The 25,550-nt window shown below is 40.3% G+C and overlaps 1 protein-coding gene across 9 annotated transcripts in view; it reads left to right on the forward strand.

The window, feature by feature from the left end:
• The window catches only part of SGMS1 (sphingomyelin synthase 1), a 331,088-nt gene that overhangs the window by 193,183 nt on the left and 112,355 nt on the right, over positions 1-25,550 (forward strand). For all 9 annotated transcript variants that reach the window (XM_055119140.1, XM_055119143.1, XM_055119141.1 and 6 more), the window contains one exon: positions 15,571-15,651. The gene's annotated coding sequence lies outside the window, so the exon portion shown is untranslated. The remainder of the gene's footprint in view (positions 1-15,570; positions 15,652-25,550) is intronic.

The following is a 25,550-nucleotide window of genomic DNA, read 5'->3' on the forward strand; positions in this document are numbered from 1 at the left end:
TAAGTGAGATCATCTTGTGTTTGTCTTTCTCCTCGTGACTTCTTTCACTTAGAATAATTATTTCCAGTTCATATTGTTGCAGATGGTGTGGTTTAATATTTTTTTAGTTTCTATAGTTTAATAATATCCCCCCCAACTTCTGTGTGTGTGCGTGTATACGCGTGTATACGCATATATATGCTACTGCTTTTTAATTTGCTAACCTGTCTTTGGGGCCTTGGTTTTTTGGTTTGTTTTTTAGTGAAACAGGGTTGTTTTTATTGAATGAAACTTGCTTAGGAAGATGTGAGAGAAGAGAAAGAAGGGAAATGTGTGTTGAGGAGAGAATGCAGGCTTCTCAGGTGTGGAAATCAGCAAGCAAAGAAAGAGACAAGCAAGCGAGATATGTGTTCAAGGAAGGGGCTTAAAGAGCAAGTCGGCACGTGGATTGTAAATAGTATTGCACTGAATTTAGGAGCCATCTTTTTTTTTTTAAAAAAAAAGTTTTATTGAGTCACCGTGAGATAGAGTTACAAACTTGCATGATTTCATTTCAGTCAAACAATGTTCAAGCACCCATCCCTCCACCAGTGCACATCTTCCACCACCATTGTTCCCAGTGTCCTACCCGTGACCCCCACCCCATCCTACTCCTTGCCTCTGTGGCCGGTACAATCCTTCTTACTCTTTCTCTCTCTCATTTTGGGCATTATGATTTGCAATACAGATACTAAGAGGTCATCATGTTTGGTCCTTGGTCTACTTTCAGCACACATCTCCCACCCTGGGTGATCCCTCCAATCATCATTTACTTAGTGGCTCCTCCTCCATCCCAACCACCTGTTCCCCCATCACGGCCGAAGAGCCATCTGTTTGACCGAAGTGCTTTCGTGTGATCTATTTGAGTTAGTACTTTTGTGTTCTGGAGGATGATACTTAGGAATGGAGTTAATTGCTGTATCCTGTGACAGACCCTCCCTCCCCTCGCCCCTCTGGGTTATTGGACCCCACCCTGCCACAGTGCTTGGGGAATACTTCTGACTCAGTAATTTGCTCCCAGCAGTGCTTGGTGTAGTGAAGATTGAACCCAGGGCTCCTGCGTGCAAAGTGCATGCTGTAGCTCATGCAACCATTTCTCCTTTCAATTTTTTCATCTTTTGAGGCTGGAGCAATAGCACAGCGGGTAGGGTGTTTGCCTGGCACTCAGCCAACTCGGGTTCGATTCGCAGCATACCATATGGTCCCCTGGGCACTGCCAGGAGTTAAGTCCTGAGTGCATGAGCCAGGAGTAACCCCTGTGCATCGCTGGGGTGTGACTCAAAAAGCCAAAAAAAAGAATTTTTCATCTTTTCAGATAACCATATATACTTCCTTTTTAGTTTCTAGTTTATTTCCAGTCTAATTTTTATTATTTCTTTCCTTCTTCCGACTTTGGGTTTCACTTGTTCTTTTTTGTAATTCCTTGTGGTATGATATTAGATTGCTTGAGATTCCTTTTATTTTCTCATGTGATCCTTATTGCTATGAACTTCCCTTTTCGTACTGCTTTTGTGAAACAGCATTCACTTTATTCATATTTGTTTCTATGTCTTACTTGATTTCCTGGTGGGCACCATTGTTATTGAGTATCATGCTATTTGATCTCAAACATTTGAGTTTTTCCAACTTCATTTTTATGGCTAACTAATAATCTTGTTTCATTGTTATCCCCAAAGATACATGATATGATATCAGTCTTTATCGTTTTACTGACACTTGTTTTGTGTCCCAGCTACCGTCTGTGTTGGAGAATGTTTCACATGCACTTGACAAGCATGTGTATTCAACTTTTGGGGTTGAGGGGAGAACTATAAATGGTTTTCAAAGCCCACTCTTCCAACTCTTCACTAAGGTGGTTGTTTTCATGTTGACTTTATGTGTGCGTGCTCTACCTGGGCTCAAACATCTGCTGCTAAGAATTCAACCTGGGCCTCCCTCGTGTTAGGCATGTGCTTCCTGGTCCTTTGAACTGTCTCTTGTCCCCTACTGTTGATTTTTTTCCATATCTGTCCAATGGTCAGAGAAAGGTATTGCAGTCTCCACTAATGTCTCTTTTCAGATCTGTTAATAATTACTTTCTATACTTTGATGCTCCTGAATATCTTTTGTCGTATTGATCTCTTAATTGTTACACAATGCTGCTCTCTCAGTTTGAAATCTGTTTTAAGATCTGCTGTCCCAGTCTTTTTCAGACTACTGTTTTCCAGACTTTTACTTCGAGCCTGTGTTTATCATTGTGGCTCTGGTGGAATTCGTTTGGGGATTTGCCCTTAGCGTGGACTACCTTAGAGAGTGGGATAGCATAGAGTGTCCACTGCCATAGCACGGTTGTAAGAGGACACTGAGAAGTTGCCTGCCAGCCACTCCGTCTTCTATAGCCTTTTCGGTTTTTTTTTTCTTCCTGTTTTAAGCAAAGGATTGTGGGCTTTGGAGGATGCTAAGTGTTTGGTGCAATTCCTGTTCCCTGTTAACGTGCCCTTAGAACTATCTTTGAGGGGCTGGAGCGATAGCGCAGCAGGTTGGGTGTTTGCCTTACACGCGGCCAACCAGGGTTCAATTCCCAGCATTCCATATGGTGCCCCAAGCACCACCAGGAATAATTCCTGAGAGCATGAGTCAGAAGTAACCCCTGTGCGTTGCTGGATGTGACCCAAAAGGAAAAAAAAAAATGAAATATCTTTGAAATTTGAGGGGTCAAATCTAGAAACCTAAAAAGAAAGAAGAGAAAAAGACATAGAAAGAAATCTCTTCCTGATGTGAACTTGTTGCCCTGGGGTGGTTTCTGTCTTGGAGATGGCATTCTTCTGTCTCCAGTAAGTCTGGGCTCTTTCCCTTTGACCCTTGCTGGGAGAGCTTTGTTCCTTGAAGATTCAGCTTGTAAGATTGTCCCCTACGGGCTAGAGAGATCAGCAAGGCTTAAGACTCTGCATGCAGTGACACCGAGCCCTGCTTGACTCCCAGCACCACACGGGGTCTTTCTAGCACCACTAGGAGTGTCCCCGGGGCCCAGAACCAGGAGAAAAATTTTCCGATTCTTTTATTAATTCAAAGTATTAATTCAAACTCTGTGCCTTCTAATCCCATTTGGGGACAACCTTTTGGTCTTTTTCTATGGATTTTCTATCAAGTTAGTTTTCATTTACTTCCCTGTAGTTTTTAATTATGTGTTAGGCACTGCACGTGCTGCTTTGTAAATGTTTGGGGTTTTGTTATGTTCCCTTGAAGAGTGTTGAGCTTTGTTCAGCCATATAGTTAAAAGCATGGAAAATCAGCTTGAATATTGTGTAGGCTGATTCTTAGCCCCCTCCATTTTTATTGAGGTACCATGATATATAAACTACTGTTAGTGATAGTTTCATGCTTTGTACCAACACCACACCTACCCCCAGAGTGCTGCCTCCCTCTGGCAGTGTCCCGAAGATCCCTCTGAGTCCCCCCACCCAACCTCTCCCACCCCCTCTCTTTTGCCAAGATCAGTTCTGTAGATCAGCTTTCCAGTTCTATTGCCTTTGGTCCTTGGTTGTGCCTTTTACAATGTGTCCCCGCCCCCCCCCCCCCCCGCAAGATTCCATTTTTAATGGATTCAGAGAAAGTCTTTAATTTTGTTTAATTTCTGACTGTTTGAGTTTTTGCCCTGTTTCTGACACTTTCCATTTTCAGATCATTGTCATCTGAGAAGATAGTTGATAATGATTTCTGTCGTCTTGATTTTATGAAAATATATGTTGTGATCTATCATGTACTCTCGTTTATGCCATGAGCATCACTGTATCACTGTCTCACTGTCATCCTGTTGTTCATCAGTTTGCTCGAGCGGGCACCAGTAATGTCTCCATTTTGAGACTTGTTACTGGTTTTGGAGCATAATCAGGAGAATATGTACTCCACATTCAGGAGATGAAGGACCTATATAAGCCTGCCAGTCCCATCTCTTCCATTGTGAGGGCTTATTTTTTTTGGTTTACTCTTTCCATCTGGCCAAGATTCCCAGAAAATATCCTCTAATCAGGGCTGGTGGTCTTTCTTTAGTATTTATGTGACAGTGCTCCTTTGTGGCTTTAGAAGTGAGGCTGAGACCTTTACTGTCCCTTGAAATCCTACAGGGCTTTACACTCTTCTAGGGTTGCAGCTACTGGAGTCTGTCTGCTCTGTGCACAGTTCAGTCACTTCCCTCCCTGGGCTGCCATCCTGGGAGTCTCCTGACTTTGAACTCAGCCAGCAAATAGAGATTTTCTTTGCAAATTGTATTCTTCACAAAGCTTATTAATGTGAAAGAGTCTTTTCAAAGCTGCCTTGACCAAAAAATAATAAGTAAATAAATAAATAAAGCTGGCTTGACCAGCCTTTATTCTAACCGTGGTTGCTTGATTCTATCTGCTATGGTAGACTTTGTCGTACCCCTCATGGGAGGTGCCCTGTCAATGAATATTAGCATTTGGCATCATTTCCTTAACCAGAGGCTGTAGCTGGTTCATACTCTATCAACATTTGGTGTTTTCCCTTGGTTCCAAAGGTGGTTGTTGTTGGGGGGTGTGTGTGTGTATGTGTATGCGTATGTATGTGTGTGTGTATGTGTGCCAGAGATTGAACTCAGGGCCTCACACTTGTAAGACTAGCTTCCAACTGGTGATCTACATCCCTGGTCCTCAAAGTTAATTTTTATATTTGTTCACAGTTTATCATTATTTTTGGATACAAGTCATAAGAAATTCAATGTCCTTAAGAATCTGGGGGCCAGGGAAACATAACTAGCATAGCAGTAGTAACATAGCAGTTACTAGAGCCTTGCTTGTGTGAGTCCCTGGAGCTGATTCCCAGCATCAGAAAAGAAAAAGGCAAAAAAATTTGTTTTGTGTGGTTTATTTTTAGTTATTTGTAAACAGATGTCAAACCTCATTTTCATTTGGGAGTTTATAAATAGTTTGGAGTCATGTATAATGGATGAAATCATTGCTAACCAGTAGAGGACTGCTTAAACCCAAGTGTTTTTTTTTTTTTATGAAATGCTTAGTGTTTATGAAAAGAAATGTGAGATATTAAAGCATACTCATTTGAAATTTGGTAACGTTTCTGATTTAGGCCTAGGCACAAGTTAGATCCCCACATGAGTTGGAATGCAGCGTACTTCATGCACCTACGGAGAGGATCGAGAGTAAATAGTAGAACTTCGTTTCGGTGACTCCCAAGTTTCTAGTATCTGTATGCCAATTTCTGCGACATTAAGAAGAGACCTCCCTTTTGGAGCTTCTTACTGGCCCCTAATGAATTTTGGTCCCTGTAATTGGTTAGGTAAGTTAGTGTGCATTTTTTAATTCCAAGACGAGAGAAATGAGGTCAACTTGAAATACATCATACTTTAGGAAAAATATGACTGGCCTTAAAAATGAAAATTAACACCCTCAGCATTGTTACTGTCTTGCTTTTAGCTGCTGATGCTCAGCATGGCTAGCTGCAGCATCACAGTGATGTTGGTAGGGGTGAGGGAACGTTTAAGGAGGTCAGAAACTTTTTATGTTGTCAGCAAAGTTATGTTAGATAGTAATGGGATTGCCTCATTTCAGATTTTCCTTACCTTTTAAGCAACTTCAAAGTATTCCCTAATCAGCAGAGATTTTTTTTGTTCGATATACCTTTAAAAGAGTCTCTTGACAAAAAAATTAAATGGTTCTATTATTAAATTTTTTTTAAAAATTTAGAAAGAAAGAAAATACGGGTAAATATAAAAATGGAAGAAAATTAGTTTTACCCAAATTCCCTGACTGAAAACCATCACATTGGAAGGCATATGCCCTTTTAGATACCCTTTTAGTTATTTCTCTGTTTTTATTTACAGGAATGGATCACATTCTGTGTATTTTGTACTTTGTTTCCTCCTAACTTAATTTAAGCGCTTCTGTGTATGATGAGTGTGCATGTGCTATTTTGAAATAAAAAATATGCAGATGCTTGTTTAAATCTGTCTAAACTACATTTCTTTAAATATGGCAGGATGTAGAATAAGATAAATTTATCATTAATTGAAACTATATTTACTCTTATTTACTTTTTTAAAAGTTTTCAATGGAACTTAATTTACTGTTTTTTGGGCCACATGTGGCTGTGCTCAGGGCTTACTCCTGACTCTGCACTGAGAGATCACTCCTCACAGGCTTGAGGAACCCTTTGCGAGTCAGGGACAAAACTCTGGTCCCTGCATGCGTGGTGCTACCTGCTGCACTATCTCTTCAACCTCCTTTGCTCCTCCTTTAAACTGATAACTATGAGGGGAAATGTTGCAGCTCCTGCTTGAACAAACCTAAGAGCGAAAGGCCTGCTTATGTCCCGTTGCATTAGAGGCAGTCTGCCTGTTGGCACCTGGATACAGTGTTTTCTCATCGGCCCTGTCATATCATTTATGCTATCACAGTGTCTAGGCTCTTCCTGCTCCTTGACCTCTTTCCCCCAAGAATTGCAACAGGGGGCAATGCTTCCAGAAAACAGCAGATTCAGTACACAGTTGATTTTGCACTTCATTCGTGAATTTTGCATTTCACTGCTTTGGCATTTTGCATTTATTACACAGTTGATTTTCCAGTTCATTCATTGTGTGTTGAGGAATCTTTTACTTTCTGTTGGGGGACCGGTTGAGGTTTTGACCCTTAGGTTAAGAAGTTTGGTGATAGAGGACAGAAAGGCCCTGAAGTTGCCATTTAAAATAACTCAGCTGAACATAATCATTTATATTATATATTCAGCCACTCAGGCAAGTGTCATTTTGAAGTGCCAGAGTCTTCCGTTTAATCAAGATCTCATTGCCAGTCTTGTACCTGGGTGTTGAGTAGGCAGGCAGCTCTCCCGCGGAGGCAAAGCTAACCTTGCACTGGGAGGCCCAAGGTCAGAGAAGCGTATGGTCAGCGCCTTGACCTCACCTGGGATGTGTGAGGAAAACTTCTTGGAGGAAGAGATGTTTAACTGACATCTCAATGAAGAGCAAGAGTTGGGTAGGAAAAGGAAAGGGGAAAGGCAGGGAGAATTTTCCAGGTAGAGGAAATATCACAGACAGAAATCAGGATTCAACCAGTTGCCTCTGTTCCTGACAGTGGCTTCTGGGGTTGCGTTTGGGACATTGGTTGATTTTCCTCAGATCACCCGTGTGAAAGGTGTGGCGAGAGTGGCCTTCATTGACACAGTATTTTCAGATTGCTTCTTTAAATGTTAATAGCTTTGGATAAACTAATACTGGATAAGCACATCATTTCAGTCTCTTAATCCAAAGACCTCTCTGAACTCCCCTGATAGACCAGGCTCTTGTGAGAATTACTTGGGCTGCTTGCCTGCTGAATGGTTATATAATTTCAAGATTTTTAAAAATTTAAATTGATTTTTGGGGGACCTGACTATGCACAGCTCAGGCCTTACTCCTGGTTCTGTGCTCAGGGGTCGCACCTGGAGATTCTCAGGGGATATATGCAGTGCCAGTGATTGAACCAGGGGTGGCCATGTGCAAGGCAAAGTCCCTTAACCCGTGTACTGTCTTTTTGCCCCAATATAGGGACTTCCCCAGGGGACCCAGAGGCCATTTTTGGACACACTGGACTTGGCTGTGTGGACATGACAGTTTGGTGCTTAGCAGAGTGCTGCCAATCAGTGGAGCCACCCTGATTGGGTTCAGAGGCGACCATGGCCACACTTGGTGGTGCTTAGGTGGGCATGTGATGCCAGGATTAAATTTGTGGTCTCATGCCTTCCAGGCATGTGCTGCAGCCTCTTTGATCTGTCTCTCCATGCCTGTCCTAGATATTTTGTTAGTCACAGCATCTTTCTCTTTGCTTCAGTAGTATGTCCTAGACTTCCTATGGAGGCCAGGTGACTATCTAGGCCAGGGGTTAACAAACTGCAGCTGAAGACGAATTCTGGCTCAAGACCTAGTTCTGCAAATGCATTTTTACTGACACACAGCCCTGTCCACTCATCTCTATATCATCCATGACTGCTTTGAGATACTGAATGGCAGGAGATACCAAATGTTTCTTTGTGTATAAAATATTGACTTTTTTGGTACTTAGCAAATGATACTTGCTTCTCACTGGATAATTCATAACCAGATATCTCCATTTAAAAACAAAGATACACACAAATGCCCTGTCCCCACATTCACATGATTTCTTTGTTTTGATTGGTGTTTTTTGCTGATGCTCTCTGAGCCAGTCTGTTGTTTGTTATTTCTGTGAGCGAGTTTTCCTTTGTTCTCTTCTTTCTTAGCACTTACCTCTGGTGTAACTAATAAAGCTGATAATTTCTTATTATATCATATCATATCACACTGCATCACTTCAAGATTGATCAGTCTTAAAGTTTGATCCTTCACCTAAATTTTGAAAACTACTTTTCCTCAGGACTGGAGCAGTAGCACAGTGGGTACCCGAGTTTGATTCCTCGATCCCTCTCGGAGAGCCTGGCAAGCTATTGAGAGTACCCTGCCCGCACAGCAGAGCTTGACAAGCTACCCATGACATATTCAATATGCCAAAAACAGTAACAAGGCTCACAATGGAGACGTTACTTGTGCCCACTTGAACAAATTGATGAACAAGGGGACAACAGTGCTACGGTGCTACGGTGCTCCTTTTCCTCAGAGCCCTTTTTCAGTGTCACATTGCTTCTTGCTTCATGGCAGTCTAGAGAAGAAAAAGAAAGTAACTTTGGCTCAAGCAGAACTGTTTTAAGCAGAATCTTACTATTTTGGAAATTGGTCATTTTGGGCATGTCACTGCACTTCTCTAGAGTTCATCATCATTATCATCATCATCATCCCATTGATCGTCAGTTTTCTCCAGCGGTCTCAGTAACATCTCCATTCGTCTGAATAGTAGTGATGATGTACTCTGCCTCCACCAGAACTGTGGAAGGATGACGGTCATGGACTTATATTTTGTCCTTTTCTCTGAGCCTGATAGGACTGGATAGCTGACTTCTCACTTTCATTCATTAGTGGAAAGGTCACAATTTTTTCTAATTTTATTGTGCAATAAGTATGTATTATTATTATTTTTTTTGCTTTGGGGGCATACTTGGTTGGATTCAGGGCTTACTCCCGGCTCTGCAGTCAGGGTTCACTTGGGGGTTCAGGGAACCATGTGGAGTGCCAGGGATTGAGCCTGGGTTGATTGTGTGCCAGGCAGGTGCCTTATCCACTGTATTGTCACTCCACACTCCATAATGTGGTTTGATTTTTATATTTTTAATTATTTTCATTCGTTTTCCACTAACATTAAGAAAATAATTCTTTTTGAAATAAGTATTAGGACTGGGGCGAGAGCTCATAGGGCTAGCATGCACGTTTGGCATGTAGGACACCTGGGTCTATCCCCAGCACCATACAACGTCCTAAGCATCACAAGGATCAACTGCCCAGCAGCACATGGGAAGTATCACTTGAGTATAGCCAGGTATGGCCTGAGAGCCAAACACCAAAACACCCCCAAACAAACAAAAAGAACACCCAGTTAGAACAGAAAAACATGAAATTTAAATCATTGGCATTAAAATATCTCTCGTCCCCCCAGGAAAATATTAATATTACAGAATGAAAGTTCTTATAATGTATTTTGAATTAAAACTAGAAGCATTGACTTTTGAGACTAGAAGGAAAATCAGATAGTAAGTCAATGAACTTGAGATACTTCTATGCCCAAATAGCAAGAGTTGTAGGTAATTTGTTTCTAGTTTCTAAGGTAGAAGTATGCAGTTGGTAAAAATACAGACTTTGCCTAATTGAAGATAATAGAGAAGGAAAATGTTGAGTAATAGGTCTTCCTCCCTCCCTCCCTCTCTCCCTTCCTTCCTTCCTTCCTTCCTTCCTTCCTTCCTTCCTTCCTTCCTTCCTTCCTTCCTTCCTTCCTTCCTTCCTTCCTTCCTTCCTTCCTTCCTTCCTTCTTTCCTTCCCCCCCTCCCTTCTTCCCTCACTTCTTTCCTCCTGCATTCTTCTCTCTTCCCTTTTTTCTTTCCCCTTCCTTCCACTCTCCAGCTTTCCCTGAGAACAGCTGTGGAGAGCTATGACCCAGGGGTCTTTAACCCCTTTGTTTTAATAGCTCTCACTATGCCTTCAAACTGTTGTCATTACACAGAAAACAAATTGCTATTTATTTTAAATAATAGAAGTTTCTAAGAGAAAAGAGAGCTCCATCTGCATTCTTAGTAGCCCATCAAAACACACACTGGAAATCTCTCTCTTCAATGATTCTTGTTCAGATGTGTTTATTTCTACTGGAAATATTAGCATAAGCATTATTTGCTTCTATCCAGACAGGCTCCTTACTTACAGGCATGAATTTAGGAGTAGGGAAAGAGAAAGATGAATAGACATGCCGGTAAAAATATTTGTCTAGTCCTCTTTTGTGTTTTACCCCGTACATAGCATCCCTAAGTTTTAAAAATAGGAAGTAGATCATTCATAAAAGAGGATAACCTTTTTATAAGGACAGCGCAGGTTACTTAGGAAACACTGTGCTTTGCTTAAAAAATGAATTGAACATTTAATATGACTGTTTATTTGGTATTACTTTTTTCTTTCGCCACAGAGTTTAAGAGCTTTATCATTCCATGGGAAGTTGCCCCAATTGTTTCCTTAGAGAATATTTGATTCCATATTACTCCCTCTGACACGAATGCTAAAGGTCCATGGACTTGCATATTGAGAGTCTAGGAAAGAGAGAGCCAGGTTGGGTTGCTGAGTGACCCTGACTGATGTCTGGGTGTTTCTGTTGTGTCACTATCTATCAACAGGTTAGGGCCAGGACATCAATGTGGACTTTTTCAGCTTTCAAATGATGTGATTATTACATTTACCACTTTCTGCATTTAACGAGACTGTTGAGCCTAGAAGGAAGTGTTTGGCTCAATAAGTTAGTCTCGTATAGGCTACTTAAAAATTGTTGCTTATTATTAATTCATAGACTTCAGGGTACTCATGTTTGATTTTTTAGTAATCCATATTAGACATTTTACATTTATTTTTATGGTTATCATTAGTTTTAGTTTTTGCATCACATCTGGTGATTCTCAAAGGTCACTCCTGTTTCTGTTCTCAGGAATCACTTCTGGTAAGGCTCAGGGGACCATATGGAATGCTAGGGATTGAACACGGGTTGGCTGCATAACAAGGCGAGTGCCTTACCTCTGTACTATTGCTCCAGCCCTTATTTATTTATTTATTTATTTATTTATTTATTATTGCAGCACTGTTTACAATAGCCAGAATCTGGATAAAACCAGAGTGCCCCAAAACAGATGACTGGTTAAAGAAACTCTGGTACATCTACACAATGGAATACTATGTAGCTGTCAGAAAACATGAAGTCATGAAATTTGCATATAAATGGGTCAACATGGAAAGTATCATGTTGAGTGAAATGAGTCAGAAAGAAAGAGACAGACATAGAAAGATTGCACTCATATGTGGAATATAATATAACTGAGAAGTACAAGTTTGCAGTGATGCAATTTCTGGCAGATATATCTCTGGATTTAGTTACTAAAATACTAAAATACAGAAACCCAAAACTGTGAGGCCGCTAGTGCAGCCACTCGACCTCATACCTCTTCATCCTCAGCAATGGAAAACAAATTATGAAATGCTTCCTTTTCAGCAGGTCCGACTTTAGGGGGGAGAAACTCCAAACAATAATAGTGAGTTTTGTTGAAATATTGAATGTAATCAAAGTGAAAGTAAAGTGAAATTTATCAGTTACACAGGCGGGGTGGGGGGCTAGGGGTGTGGGGGGGCGGGGTGGAGCTATACTGTGATTCTTGGTTGGTGGAATATGTGCACTGGTGAAGGAATGGGTGCGTGAGCATTGTATAACTGAGACTTAAACCTGAAAACTTTGTAACTTTCCACATGGTGACTCAATAAAAAATAATAATAATAATAATAAAATAAAAAATAAAATAAAACAAAATTTTTTGTAGGCACTGTGATTCACAATATTCTTAATAAGAAATGCTCAGGCATAGCATGTTTCAGTATTGCACCCCACACCAGAGTGTTAGTTTCTCTCTTATAATGGTCAAAATCCTCTATGATGTTTGAAACTTGTCAGGGTTTGATGGATGAAACAGTCTTTGCAAGCTAGAGAGAACACCTAATGACCATTTCTAAGGTAGTTATTTCCTTGTTATATCTGCTCCATTATATTTTCCAAATGGCCAGGTTGGGGTGAGAGGGCCTGTGTTGCAAGAGAGGAAATGGAAAGTTTGCCTGCCAGTGTGACTCTCTGACTCCACGCTCTGTCATCCCTTCCCCTCTGGTCTCAGGTGAGCAAATGTGGGGTTGCATCAGAACTTGACTCTCCCATCCCTTGTGTCTTAGATACTGATTGCTGCACACCAATATCCACACAAAAGGTTAACGGACACTGATGCTGCAGTTTGTGTTAGTGTTAGTTTAAACATCTTTCAAGTGTGAGCTACTGCTGGTACATGCTGGCATCCCTGTGTTAATCAGTGCACAAATGATCACACAATTTTTGTGAATCAGTACTTGGGTTGTGAATTAGAGAGGATTTTATAAGGCCACAAAGTGTGAGCAGGTCTGCTGAAGCTCGATTAGAAGAGGATTCACCTCTAAGCTCATGTGATTATTGGCAGACTTTAGTTCTCTATTAACTGCTGGCTGGGGGATGCTCTCAGAGGGCTCTCTCTGTGGGCACCTCACCATGTGACAGTTCACTTCTTCAAAGCCAGCTTGAGAGAAACTCTTGCAGCAGAACTAATGCTCTTGTCTTATTTGATCAGCGCATGATCCTATCATTTTTGCCTTATTTTCATGCTTACAAGCAAATCACAGGTTCCATTGCATTCCATTCAGTAGGGAAGGAATTGCACAAATGTTGAATAGGCTCATGGGGGCCCATTTTAGAGTCTGCCACAGATGAGGCTACTGAGGACTGTGGCTTCTCTTGGTCCTTACTCTGCTCTCTGTGCTTTCTCCTCCTCATTGAGGAGCATATCTTCCTTCCTTCCTTCTGACCTGCCCACCTCCCACTTTTTAAAAATATAGTGGATAAATCTGTACTGTTGCTAATGAGTGAGGATAAAAAGAGAAAACTAGTGTTGGCAATAAGCTGCTTGCATTTCTGTATGGCTTTCATTTCTTAGAGTTGGCTGCTTAGCTCCTTGGCATCCTCGTCCTCACTAAAAGAATTAGTATTATGGAAAATAATTCATTTCCTCTCTAAAGAATTGAATATTGAGAAAAGAAACTCACTGCTGATATGATGAATGCTAACAAATACATACTAGAGCTTTCTGTTTGCACATTAATAAAGGTCTCAACTAAGATGAGAATTTTTTTTTTCTTTTTAAAATAATGCCAGGGATTAATCCCAGGTTGCTACACATGCAAGGCATGTGTTCTGCCACTAAGACAGTTTCTGGCTTGGGGATTTTTATTTAATACTACTTTAGATCAACCAAGATAAATGTTTTGAGTTATTTTCAAAAGTCTGATTTGAGACCTTCTCCAAAATAATGACAAAGGAAAAAAATTAATATAATAGATTACGTGAATTAAATAGACTAATAAACAAAATAATTGCGCTTTTAAGGAATTCTGTATTGGGGCGTGTGTATGCAACTATTTCTGTCTACAGAATTATTTTCCAAAATATGTATTATTGTCCTTATTTTCTGGACCTGAAAACCAAGACCTAGAAGAATTAAATTGTTGGCAGAAACCAAACTGCTATTAAATAGCAGAGGTGGAGTTCAAGCATGTGTATTTGCAACCTTCTGCAGTTCCTAGGCTTCCCTGCCCGGCTGGCAGGACTGTAAAGCGCACTGATAGCTCGTCACGTCCCTTGCATTGTGGGCTGTAAATTTTTAGTCCTGCCCTACTATTCCTTTTTATTTGTTTGTTTGGGGGGTCATGCCTGGCAGTACTTTCCACATGTGGTTGTAGAGATCAGACCTGGGCCTCCTGCATGCAAAGCACATGCTCAGTCCATTCACCAATGTCTCTTGCCACTCTTTCCCTGCTCCTCTTAGGGGTATTGGCAATTTCCCTCTGGAAGCTTTCTATACTTATGCGCTATTTATTCTATTCATTTCCTTCTTTATGGCTCACTCACTGTTTCTCTGTATGCCTCCCTCTCTCTCTCACACACACACGCCTCTTGTAATGGTTTAGATAAATAAGATTTCTATATCTTTTGTAACTAAGATAATACTTTCATATAGCATCTCATTATTTACATCACTTTCTAATTATTAGTAAATCTCTATTCTCTAAATGACTTATAATATTCAGGTGGGCAAAATTAACAGGGTGATTTTTTTTTTTACTATTTTTTAATTGCACTATCTTTTGGAACACATGTTTACAACAGCATTAGTGGTTATGGTTTTGATGTACGCAGTTATTGCATCTCATGTGATTACCACCAATGTGTCCAACACTCACCACCAATGTCCTATGCTACTTCCATCCCACTCCATCGTTCCCCCCACACATCTAGTTCCTGTCTCTTGGGATCCATATGTTCTTATCCTAAAGTGAGCAGTGGTTCCATTTTACTTGTAGAACTGGGGTATTTTCACTTGGGGTTCTGTGCAGTGCAGTAAAGCACTTAGGTTGTATACCCTAGCAGGTTAAGCAAGTTTGAGAAAAGAGAAAACATTGCTCTCAATGACTTACTCTTGGAAAAAGGAAGGACAAGTTAGGGGTATATATTCCATGATTTCTCGAGTGAGAGACTATATATACACAGGAGAGCAGGTCTGGTCATGGAGCATTGGGTGGCCTTAGTGATGAGATAGAATCCTGGTGACTCTAAGCATGCTTGCTCTAGCAAACTTTAGCTTTCATCCTGCCTTAACCTCACCACCACACAGTTTAGTAAGGGACAGTTGATCCTCTGTCAGAAATGAAGGAGTTGGGACTTGGAAAATGAAGTTAATTTTTCTAAGGTATCTAACTAGTCACTAAGGTGACTTTCATAAATGGTAAGACTTTGAACCCAGGTTATTACATGTGCTGTGTCCTATGTTTGATGCTAGTGGTTTGGATTGCCTAATGGTTTCTCTTTTCTGTAAATTTTAAACAATCCTGGAAGTAGAACAAACATGTAAATGGGAATCACATAGCTCATAGCTTTTAAGTACTGATAAAGCAGGATTGGAAAGCCCAGAAGTATCAGTTATCTCCTTCTCTAAAGCTGAAATCTGTATCTGCCCTACAGCCCCGACCTAACCATCCAGGAACTGGAATAGCTGGCTGGCGTACTCTCCTAGCAGCAGACATCCAGACACTGTTCCAGGTGTTCGAGCCAGGGCACTGTTGGGGGTGGGAAGTGAGAGGAGGATTGGAAGTGGTGGGTTAGCTCAGGAAAAATAATTTTTTCCTCAAGGTCATTTCAGTATTATTCTATTAGAGTTCATTTTTGATTTGGGAAAGAAGGGAAGGGATAGCTATATTTTTTTCTGTGGTTTGGGCTTAGAAAAAAGAAAGGAAAAAATAGTGTAGAATAAGGAAATGAAAGGTATGGTTAACCAGATTCTTTTTCTCTATGACAGGTGATGAGAATGTACTGGAACAATGGGAGAAGCCAGTAAGTTATAGAAAACCAAGATGACAAGAATTTTTCTAAATGAACAGTAAGTAAAATTTTGTTAGTTCCCTGGAATTTTTTTGATTAAATTTAATTATTTTTTTACTGCGGAGTAAAAATTTGTGTAAGAGGCCATGGCAATGTAATGGTGATGGAGATCAGTGCAGAGACTTTGCCTTGAATCGTAAGGCCCTAGGTTTGATCCCTGTTACAGGAGTGGGACTGTTTAAAAATATTCAAACCCTTCAGAAAGCTAGATGCTAGCATTTGAGAAATTTCAGTTGTCTCTGTAGACACAATTTTATGTCCATGAATTCCGCCAAGTACAGATCTAAATATTTCATCTATAGTTAAGCCTGTAATGATTGTGCTTGTACTGAACATGTACAGACTTTTCTTGCTTACCTAATGATACAGTATTTGAGAAACCACTTACATGGCACATTCATTGTGTTAGGGATTGTAAAAAATCTTGGGATAATGTAAAGTACATGGGAGAATGTGCAAAGGTTATTTATTTATTTATTTATTTTGGTTTTGGACCATGCCCAGTGACTCCTGGCTCTCTCTGCCCAGGAATTATTCTTTGAGGTGTTTGGGGACCATTTGTGGTACCTGGGATATAATAAATATTGAACATGTTTAAGATAAGCACCTTAACCCCTATACTACCTCTCTGGGTAATATGCATATATTGTAAACAATTATATAATTTTGTATAAGGGAGTTTCATATTCTTAGAGTTTGGTATCCTGGGTGTGTAGGCATCCCAGAACCAGTATTTCTGGATACTAAAGGATAACTATTCTTTCTTGGTAGGATGTGTTATGTTAAGTTGGGTGCATTAGTTTGGTGGATTGAGGTTAGGTTGTTAAAAAAAATTAAAGAATTATATTTTAACTCCAAGCAAACTTGTAATAACTGTTCTCAGTTATAAAATAGTCTTAGTCCCATTGTTGTGTGGACCTTATATCTTAACCATGTTTTGTTTGGTACATCGTGGAGGTAATTATGAATAAGCTTGATGAATATAGATAGAATTTTGAGTTGTCTGTGCCCTCCCCCACCTCCTCATGCATTGTTATTTTCACATGTCAGAACCCATTAATGTTTGGTAATTATCTGACAGCCATATGTGATTGATTTGGATTTCATTATGAAAGTGATAACACTGGTATATGGGATAGCTTGGTGGAAAAATTGTGTATATTTGAGCGAGATAATTTTTGGTGGCCTTTTGTTTTTTTGCTTTTAGTCACTATCACTTCTCAACGTTAGTTGCTCTGTGTGTGTGTGTGTGTGTGTGTGTGTTGTGTATGTATATGTGATTTGATCCAGCCTCTCAAGAAACAAAGACTGTATAGATAGTCCTTTGTGTTACTCCAGTATATCTTAAGGCCACAATAATTGTAGTTTCTATTCTTCCTTATATTTGTTTCATGATTTACAGCTTGCAAGCTTTTATTTTGTCTGAGAAGATTAGCCAGTTTAACTTCCTCATCAGGCATTTGTAGGTTAACACTGCAGGTACTGACATGCCTGAAAACATTCAGACCAGCCCTGCTGGGAGAAGAGGTTTGTATTTTGCTGACTTCCATGATTTAAGAACTCCCTCCTTCATTGATCTACCATAGCAGAGTTGGGAAGTGATGTACAGAAGCACACGATTATTTAGAATTTAACCAACCAGATATAAATTAGTTGCACATAGCGTCAAGAGCACATCTCTAAGACTAAATAGGAAGTGATGAGTTTTGAATATCTGTTATCTTTGCTTTTAAGTATAATGAATTTAATTGTATGTTTATATAGCTTAAATTTTTAATGTTGGTGGTGTTTCACAGTTGTCTTGCCAAAAATCCTGAGAATACAACATTGGGTTCTAGGGGACTCGAACAGAATGACTCAGGTACACCACTGATCACCTGTTTTCTATTGTAAGGACATTTCTGAGTTCATATTTTTTCAGTTCTCTTTCTTGGCCCTGTTGGTAAGATTTGGTTTGGATGATAAAAACAAGATCTGGTGGGTTGGAGTGAGGTATAGTGGGTAGGGCATTTGCCTTGCCCACAGCTGGCCCAGGTTTGATCCCTGGCATCCTAGATGGTCCCCCGAGCACCATCAAGAGTAACTCCTGAGTGCAGAGTTAGGAGTAACCACTGAGCATCTCTGAGTATGACCCCAAAAGCAAAACCAAACAAAAACCAAAAACAAGATGGGTTTGAATCTGTGCTAGCAACCGAAGCTGTCATGGTCATGAAGCTTCTGGAACTAAAGAGAACTGTTCAGACTAGTTTAGAATTTAAACCTTATTTGTGTGTGTTTTGGACCGTACCTCCTGGTGCTGTGGGTGGGGGTGCTGTACCAGGCGGGGTGCTCAGGGAGCCGTGCAGTGCAGGGATCAAACCTGGAGCCTCCTGCATGTGAAGCATGCATTGCAGTCTGTTAAGCTAGTTCCTTCACCCTTTCTGTAAATCCAGCGCTTTTTCTTTAAAACAATTAAAAATATATATATATTTTTTTGAGTTCTCAAGACTTAGCTTTTGTAATCCCTTGCCTCTTCTTTTTTTTTTTTTTTTCCTTTTTGGGTCACACCCAGCGATGCTCAGGGGTTACTCCTGGCTCTGCACTCAGGAATTACTCCTGGCGGTGCTTGGGGGACCATATGGGATGCCGGGGATCGAACCCGGGTCGGCCGCATGCAAGACAAATGCCCTACCCGCTGTGCTATCACTCCGGCCCCCCTTGCCTCTTCTGGCTGTTGAGTGACAGTGCTTGGAGATGAGGTACTGTTCACTCTTGTCTAAACTAAAATTTCTTCTTTTACTTCTCTGTACTCCTTATTATCCCCATTTTCACAGGAGTGAACCCTGTGGGGTCAAGCAGACAGAATGTCACCAGAACCAGATTGGCTTTGGCAGGTGTTTTTGCTTTTGATTTAGAAATGAAGGGTTTTTTGTTTTTTGTTTGTTTGGGTGTGTGTGTGTGTGTGTGTGTGTGTGTGTGTGTGTATGTGTTGGGGCCACACCCAGCAGTGCTCAGGGCTTCCTCCTGGCTCAGGGATTACTCCTTGGTGGTGTTTGGGGAGACCTTATGGCAGACTGGGGATCAAACCTTAGCCATATGCAAGACAAGTCTGGCCCCAGAAATTAAGTTTTAATGAAATTCTTCAGCAATGAGATAATTTCCAGCACAACTGAGAACTGAGGCTGTAGTTGTGGATGAGGGATATGGACGCTTTGGTGTTAGGTGTAATGTACTAGCTTTCTAAGCTTAAAATAGTAATATTAAGACTATCAGAAATCTTGATACCTTATTAAAATTGATTTCTTTTAAAAAGTGAATGGTCTTCAGAGAAGTAACAAAACAACAACATCTGGGTAGTTTTAGGTTTGTATTGGCTTGATTAGTACTTTCAAAAATTTAAGGAAGGGGAGCAGTCTAGACCGGATATGTATTCTAGAAGCAGGTTCTTCAGTTTTCTGATTTGCCCTTTAGAAGGGAACAGTTGAAACCTAAAATTGCTAAGTAACAGACAAGATTGTGATAGTTGTTTTTATTTTAAATCTCACCCACCTAATTCTGAAAGCATACTGTTGATTGAACCTTTGAAATATGCCTCAGATATTTCAAAACATTCATTTGTATCAATTCCCTGAATCAGAATTGCATAATTTTAAACCATTTTCCTCTATATTTCCGCCTAAAACAATAGGTATTTATAGTTCCTACTGAGTCAGGATTGGATGAATTATTGCAGACATAATTCTTGACTATTTCAAGTGGAAGCATGTGAATAGAAATCTGAGAGACTTACTTTTGATTATGAAATACTGGTCTGTGTCCTAATGAAGTCGTATAAGGGTGTCTTCGTAACTTTTAAAAGCAAACATGAGATAATAATTAACAGGGAAATTTCACCAAAGCTAAATGTATAATTTCTTTCCAGAATGAACCATGTGCTCTTTCTGGAATCCCCGTAGAGGTGAATTTTAATTAGAATACAGTGAAGCGTATTGTCAGTAAATGTGTAAATTTTACAGCCTTGTTTTATGTTCATCTCAGCAAACTTCAGTATTTTCTTGGTACTTAGTGGTCATAAGTTATTGGGTGGATTCTGTTAATAATAAGACAGGCTTATTCCACTTCAGGTGCTGATATCAAGCCTGAATATAGAAAATTATAATTCTAAAACAAATATGGTAGATTTCATAAAGCGATATTAAGTACTTGGGAAGCAGACTAAAGAATTTATGTGTGTGACAGGAGTGAGGCTGATGAGGAGGGATTCATGAACAAATGGCATTTGAATTGGTATTTAACATTGCCTTTTCATTAAAATGCCTTTTTTTTGGGTGGAGGGGACCTCTCAAGTGGTTACTCAAGAGGGCTAGGGATGTGGGCAGCAACCACCAACATGCTCTACTAACTGGACCCAGTGAGGTTAAATGCAAAAGCCCAAGAATTTGAGGCTGGTGGATTACCCAGGTGGTGCTGGGGGCCTGCAGACCATACCCGAGTACTCAGGGCGCCTTCAAAGGCACTCAGCAGTGTTGGGGAATCGGGTGGTACCAGGAGTCCAACCACCATGCTATCTTCTAGACTCTAAAATGCCTTCCCAAAATTATGAGCATTAATCAGTGCTAATTGGAAATAACTTAAAAAGGTTAAAATTATCGAAAATATAAAATTCATCAGTATGATACTTAGAGGTAACTTTTTGGTGAAGCTCAGGGGGTCAGACAGATGCCAGAGATCAAAGCAGGGTCGGTCCCATGTCAGGCAAGCACCTTACTTGCTGTGCTATTGCTCTGGCCCCCTGCGAGGTAACATTAAAAAAAAAAAAGTAGATTATTTCTTTGCCTAAATTTTATATCTATTTCTTTCTCTCCCTAAAGTCTGTTCAAAATAATTGTTTTAAAACCATATTGTTGGGGCTGGAGTGATAGCACAGCGGGTAGGGTGTTTGCCTTGCACTCGGCCGACCCGAGTTTGATTCCCAGCATCCCATATGGGTCCCCTGAGCACGGCCAGGGGTAATTCCTGAGTGCAGAGCCAGGAGTGACCCCTGAGCATTGCTGGGTGTGACCCAAAAAGCAAAAAAAAAAAATTAAAAATTAAAAAAAAACGTATTGTTATGGGGCTGGAGTGATAGCACAGTGGGTAGGGTGTTTGCCTTGCACGAGGCTGACCCAGGCATCCCATATGGTCCTCTGAGCACCGCCAGGAGTAATTATTGAGTGCATCGCCAGGTGTGACCCAAAAAAGCAAAAAATATATATAGTTATAAATATTATTTTAAAACCTGATATAATTGGGTATATGCTGAGACCATGTTGCATCAACAGTAAATAATTTTGATTATTGTTATGGTATGTTATGATATGGATATATGTATATGTGGTCTCTAATGTATTTAACCACTTCCCTATCAGTGGGCAAGTGATTTGAACTTTCCAGTTTGTAAAGCAAACAGTGGTGAACACCTCTGTGCTTGCATTATGGCATACTTCTCCAGTTGTTTGGACAGGATCTTTGTATAGAGTTGGGGTTGTATGCATTCCTCTACAATCTCGGTAGAGGAAATAGTTTGAGTAAAGAGGCAGGGGTGGGAAAGGAAGACCCTATTCTGGAGAGAATCTAGAACTGTTGTAGGAAACAAGGAGGAGAGAAACATTTGTTAGGGCTGGAGGAAGCAGAGAGAGGAGGGTCTTTGTGTTGTGCCCGTTATTCATTCTCGGGGGAGCCACATTGGAATCTATACTATATCAGACTAAGACTTTGAGTAGTTTCCTTAATTTCCTCTATTTTAGGAGAAATGAATTGCTTGTTCTGCTTTCCACATAGAAGCATGTGTGTGTGTGTGTGTGTGTGTGTGTGTGTGTGTGTGTGTGTGTGTGTGAGAGAGAGAGAGAGAGAGAGAGAGAGAGAGAGAGAGAGACTGTAAGAGGGGCCTAAGAGATAGTAGAGTGGATAGGGATTGCCTTGTATGTAGCCAACCCAGGTACAATTCCTGGTAGACCTATATGGTACAGAACTTGCCCCAAGTGTGATCCTTGAGTGTAGAGACAGCCTGAACACCTCCTAGGTGCGGCCCCAAACACAAACAAAAAGGAGGTATTGACTAAGAGAGCTTATGAGTAAATTGTATGATTTAGAAATCTTAGAGTATGAAGTGACTAGTGGCTATTAAATAACGATGATAGTAAAGTGCTGAAAGAGCATAAATATGTTCAGATAGGTATTCCTATTCCTACTTTTGTGCCTGCCACCCTTAACATACTCTATAGGCATTTTAGGCTAGCTTCCTTTTCCCTCTCTTCCTGAGCGTGTTTTTACCATACCGTTTAATTTGTATCTCATATTAGACTTCCCATTCTAAATTTGTGTATTTAGTGAAGTAATTTATACCAACACGCATTAATGTACTGTATATGTTCTTTCTTTTCATTTGAACATCACAATTGTATATCTTTTGCTTTCCCCGGTAATGTAAATTGCTAAATACACTACTAGAGCAAAATGAAACTCTTTGTAAATTAGTGATTATTGTTTAATTTACCTCTGGCAAGTTACTGTCTCCTCCACTCCTCATATGTGAAGTGAATTTTATTGCTGTTGGTAAGAATGCTCCTTTGTTTTTTTCTTTTTATGCTATTTCACATGGCATGTTTGACTGTACAGGGGAGATCCAGTTGTCTTGGCTTAGTAATTTCTTACCTCAGTTTTGAATAATTTGTAATTGATCTTTCATTTTCCAGGTCATGTGTCTAATGATATGACAAATGTTAAGATGATCTAACTTTGGTTCATGTTCCTTGAACTTTGGACCTTGAAGTGAAACCATGAATCAAGCTCAGACTAGTTGTTTCTGAATTAAACCCACGGGCAATTTAGCTCTTGCTTATTCTGTGATTGAATTGACCTATTTTCTGTTTAATTAATTCTGACCTCTCTACTCTAACTTTTAAAAGGCACCAGGTTAATTTATTAATAAAATTCTATATGACCATAGGGGGCTGGAGCAATAGCACAGCGGTTGGGCATTCGCCTTTCACGCAGCTGACCCATGTTCCATTTCTCCGCCCCTCTGGGAGAGCCCGGCAAGCTACCGAGAGTATCGAGCCCGCACGGCAGAGCCTGGCAAGCTACCCATGCGTATTGGATATGCCAAAAACAGTAACAATAAGTCTCTCAATGAGAGATGTTACTGGTGCCCGTTCGAACAAATTGATGAGCAATAGGATGACAGTGACTGTGCTGGACTCAGGTAGGTGGGCAGCGCACACTGGGTCCCCAGGAAAGGAACATCTGAACTCGGCAATAGGAGTGATGCTTCTCAGGATTGGAGCTACGTAGTTGGAGGTTGCCGCCGCTAACTTAGTCTCCAGAGAAGAAGGGACCAAAGAATAGATTATTGGACTTTTATTACATATAACTAATAGTGCTCTGCCCATAATGGAGCTGTTTACATACCAGATGGAAACCTGACATTCTACAGAGGAAGAAAGACAAATATTGATGCTCTCACTTATCTCTGGTATATAGAGAAACAAAAAAGGAAAAGACAATTGTTTTCCTCCTCTCCCTCTCCCTCTTCTCTCCTTTTGCTTTTTGGATCATACCCAACAGTGCTCAGAGCCTACCCCTGACCTTATGCTCAGGGGTCATTCATAGAAGTGCTTGGGGGACCATGTGCAGTGCCCTACACCAGATGAGATCATGTCTGTGGAGGCACGGAAGGAGATTGTGAGGTTTTATCCCAAGGTCTCTCTCATACACATAAAACATCATATAATTTTTTTGGTCCCACATACACAAGAAGAAATGGCTGTCAACCTTAGTCACATTGGAAATAGTGCTCAGTGATCTGCCATGGTTTATCAGAAATAATTTACATAATTGCTTGGATGGTGGGTTCATATTCCTGACTGTACTGTTATTTTTCCTAATAAATAACGTGAAGTATAGCATATTGCATGTATTAAACATTGAATAACTTCACCCCCTACCAATTTCAGTCTCAAAACAGTTTATGCTGTTGAATGTATTCTTTTCGTTTATATTTCAGAACTAAGTCACCTCAATCAATTATTTTTGCGACTAAAAACGATGCCTGAGTCTTGTGTTTCATGAATAATGCCCCTGTTATTAATAAGGCAAAAGAAAACTTTCATGAAGTTACCATTGGTAGATGCCTAATTTTCAGATAATCTGCATATTAGCACAAGCATCAGTACTGTTTAAGACTTAGCCTGAGAAATAATTCCTTTTGTTCTTCTGTAGAGAATTTATTTTTCTTAGGAATAGATAGAAAGTCAGTGTTTTTTGCCTATCACTGTAACTATCGATTAGCCCCACCTCTTTTCAGCAGGAAGTGCTGTGCATATTTATACAAAGTATAAATCATTAACTTGTAGTCTCCCCCTCCCCTCCTTGGCTGCTATGAGAATCCACCATAAAAATCCCAGTTTTAGGGTCATGCAGATTTCACTTTGACATTTGGCTCTCACTTTGCCTGCATGATTGACCCCAGGGGTCAAAACCTTTTTCACTCCAAGTTTCCTCATGAACTCAGTGTAGTTGTATGCACCCTGCCTTGCAGTGTTGTGTATAGATTAATTAAAAATAGTGGTGTGTGTGCCAGAAATTTGATGTCAAAGGATCAACCCCTAAATATAGCCTCTACATCCTTCAAAAAAAATGAGTGTATGTGTAATGGAAACCAGTGTTATTACTTAGATACTCAGTAAATGGCTGAAATTGTATATGTCTTCTTGTTCCCTAAAGAATTTCAAGGACAGTTTCCCATAGGAACAATCTTATAACAGGGGTTTGAGTGTAGTAATAGAAATATAATTGTTAGACAATGTAATTTATTAGTTAACAAGGGTTTTAAAGACTGGCTAGAGAAACTAATCTCTCCATTTTGACTATAGCAAAATGTACACAAGTATTACATAGGGTGTGCATTAATTTTAGACTCTAGAGGCAGACTTTTAGAATATAATTTATCACCACTTGGGGACTTTTTAATGAGCGTGGGCATTTGGCATAAAAGTGAATTTCTTGCGGAGGCAGTGATATCTTTGGGGTCAGCAGATAAGCTCTCTCCCAAAGTATGCCTCATCTTCATGCCTCACACTTTGAGGAATTGAACTTCCTTTGTGTAGAACTTACTGCTCTTTCCAGTCAGTTTGGCCTGATATTCTATGTAGACCAGCTAATCAGGGGAGTTGGGGGGCTGGAGCAATAGCACAGCAGGTAGGGCGTTTGCCTTGCACGCAGCCGATCCAGGTTCGGTTCCCAGCATCCCATATCGTCCCCTGAGTACCGCCAGGAGTGATTCCTGAGTGCAGAGACAGGAGTATCGCCAGGTGTGACCCAAAAAGCAAAAAAAAAAAAAAAAAAAATCAGGGGAGTTGGGAGTGTGCATGGACCCAAGTTGGACCAAGTGGAAGTTTTTCTTGAGAATTTTGAGAACTGTAAATATGGAATGGGCTTTCTTAGTGCCAGAACTGGCAGCTAAGTGGTAGAAAGCAAATATCAGGAAAGGAGATAGGTTGAACCAATTTTAGCATGTAAAGTCTCCATTTTATCCTGGTGGGCTTCATGTTGAGTTGATTTGAAGGTACAGCACCCCTATGGCTTTCCTGTTGCTTCTGTCTTGTTCTTGTTTGGGGGGCTGTACCTAACAGTATTATTCTCAGCTCATTGCTTTGGACTTGAACCCAGGCTACTTCCTCTTGGAAATGTGACCTCTCAAGCCCCGTTGCTATATAGTCAATACAGCATTTTCCCTCTGCTGTGCCATGTTTTTTATGTTACCTGCAAAGTAACAAATTATTGACTCATTACTTTGATTGCTTCTCCTTGGAATATTTAAGAATCTGTGTCTTTGTTATAGGTAATTATAATAAATATAATTTCATAGAAGGATAGGTG

The sequence above is a fragment of the Sorex araneus genome, chromosome 11 (genome assembly GCF_027595985.1).
Source record: "Sorex araneus isolate mSorAra2 chromosome 11, mSorAra2.pri, whole genome shotgun sequence".
NCBI classification, from domain to species: domain Eukaryota; kingdom Metazoa; phylum Chordata; class Mammalia; order Eulipotyphla; family Soricidae; genus Sorex; species Sorex araneus.